Here is a 2,620-nt window from a genome sequence, read left to right on the forward strand (position 1 = left end):
TTCATAAACCAGATGTCAGCTAAAGTCAACTTGCCCTTTCAGATTTAAATGAAATTGTTTTGAATTCTCATGCTTTATGAGGGAAGCCATTTAGCAGCTCTTTCAATCTCCGTGTTAATTTTTGACCTGCAGGCAGGAGGTTTGAAATCGTCCTGGCCACCTCGGGCTAAGGCCAAACAGCTCCATGTATGGTCCCGTCTTCCCCCAGCCTGCTCTCCCTTTGGCTGCCCCCTGTGCCTGCATACCACGGAGTCCTCTCCTTCCTGTTGGGGCATCCACTTGAGTCCGTCTCAAATGCAAGGCTGTGCAAGTGTGCAGGGTTCGAAGTTATAGGAGAACCGTGTAGCAACCCAACAAGTTATTTTTAAATATTAGACATTCCTGTCCTTCAGAGCTTCTCAGCGACATCAGCACCAGGGACCTCACCCCTGCCCACTTTTCTGTGGCTGCCACCTCCCACCATGGTGTTTGGCCCTTCTCTCCTTTCAACTCTTCCCCTCCGGTCTAACATTTCACTTATATCCCAAATTCAGTTAACTTTCTCAGTATGCAAATTTGGTTTTGCCTTTGTCTTCTATTACACTTTGACCTTTGGGCCTCACCTCCCACACCCACAGAAGTTTATCAATATGTTTTTCCAAACAGAGTCCATGGCCTAGAAGTCTTGTGCCAGATGTTACCGTCCCCACGGAACCACATGCAGCCAGGCCCTGGTTCCCATTGCCTCTCCAGTTTGTTACAGCTTGCTCTCTCCACTCTGGAGTCTCTGACGGAGAGAACACAGGGTCGGGAATTAGACCACACTTTTTGATTGAATTATACATAGTGTCTGACACGGAGTGGACACTCAACATATTTTCTCTAGTTAAGTAAAATAAAATTGAAACCAGGCTTGAAATCGTTAAAGCAGACAAAACCACTAAGTCACATCAGCAAAATGCAATCTAGTTTATTTCTTGAACATAAGCATAACTTAACTTAGGTTGTTTCTTGTAAATGTCTCTGATAATCATAAAAGAGGCTTAAATCATCTTCTTTGAATGGTGTGAGATAATCACTTTGAACCAATCCCCTGCCATCTGGAAACCCCCACTGAAATAACCAATCACTGTAAAGGTGAAAGAACTTCCTCACTTTATAAGCCATCTTGTAAGATCGTGCTTCTGAGCTTCGTACCACTTTTTATTTGAAGTATTCCTGCTTGTGAACATTTGTTTCTCACTTAATAAAACATTCATATCATGTGAAGCTCTGCAAATTTTCTTTAACACTTTCCTTCTCCCCCAGCCTCAGTCTTCAGCACTGATGTGAAGGAAGCTTCCCTGGCCTGGCTGGATCCCTGTTCACATTGACCTCTGACCCTCCTACCTGACATCTTGGCTCTCCTGGGCGTTGAATCAGGTCCCTGCTTCTGTCTCCAGTTTTCATTATTCTGTGTTCCTCAAGTCTGGAACCACTTAATGTTCCAAAAGTTACTCTTTCTCATCTCTGGGATTTTGCAATGCCTTTTTGCATGGGCAGCTTCTACTCGGCTCTGACTTAAACACCACCCTCTCTTCCAGAAAGTCACCCCTGAGCTCTCTAGACCAAATTGAAAGTCACTACTCTCTGCCCCTCTAGCACCCTATGATTATCCGCATGACATCCCCTGCTACTCTGTTTTGAAATCACTCATTACTGGGCTGCCCCACAGACGGCAAGCATTCTGAGACGGAGGGACACTCATTAAAGTTCCATCCATAGCAAAGACCTGTAGCAACCCTTCAAGACTGTTTGCAGTTGAATACATGCACGGTGTATTGCCTTCATGTTAGGGGCTGCCCACGGTCCCGGCAGTACAGAGTTCAGTAAGCATCAAGTTTGAATCACTTAAAAACCATCTTCCTTCCCCCTTTCCATCACCACCTCCCATTCACATATACATTACCAAAGAATCTGAGCAATAAAAAATTCCTGAAGAAAGAGAAAACGTAAGACCTGTATTTAACTTACTTTTGATAAAAGGATTGTACAACTTGGGTGAGATCTCTTGAGTTTAGTAAATACAGGTAAGGAACAATAAACCACACAAAAAAAATCCAGTGAATGAGAACCAGATGCTGTAGTGAACTGGCATTTGACAACTGATAGACAACTGTAGAAAGAAGGCAACATATTTGAAGAAACTTCTTATGGAAAAAGCAAAGTTCTGAACACAGTAGTGATGAGGGGACTTTTAGTTATTTATTATTTATTTATTTTCAAATCTTTATTTATTGATTTTAGAGACAGAAAGGAAGAGAGAGAGAAACATCAATTTGTTTTCCCACTTATTTATACACTCATTGGTTGATCCTGGTATGTGTTCTGACACACACACACAAGGGATCGAACCCACAACTTTAGCGTGTAAGGATGACAAACTAACCAACAGGACTAACTGGCCAGGGCAATGAGGGGGGCTTTGCACTTATGCATACAACACGACGCATTATTTTTGTTGCACTCTATGGTTAACAAGTACTTGCATTTGCAGAAAGAAAATTTCTCTTTCTGCTCCTCCCTTTGCTTGCCCATATGATCCCAACTAACTTGGAAATAACTACAGAAATGATTGGTATTAAGTCATAGCTCATAGATA

This window comes from Phyllostomus hastatus, unplaced genomic scaffold (genome assembly GCF_019186645.2).
Source record: "Phyllostomus hastatus isolate PE091 unplaced genomic scaffold, TTU_PhHast_1.1 phas_scaffold_93, whole genome shotgun sequence".
Lineage (NCBI taxonomy): Eukaryota > Metazoa > Chordata > Mammalia > Chiroptera > Phyllostomidae > Phyllostomus > Phyllostomus hastatus.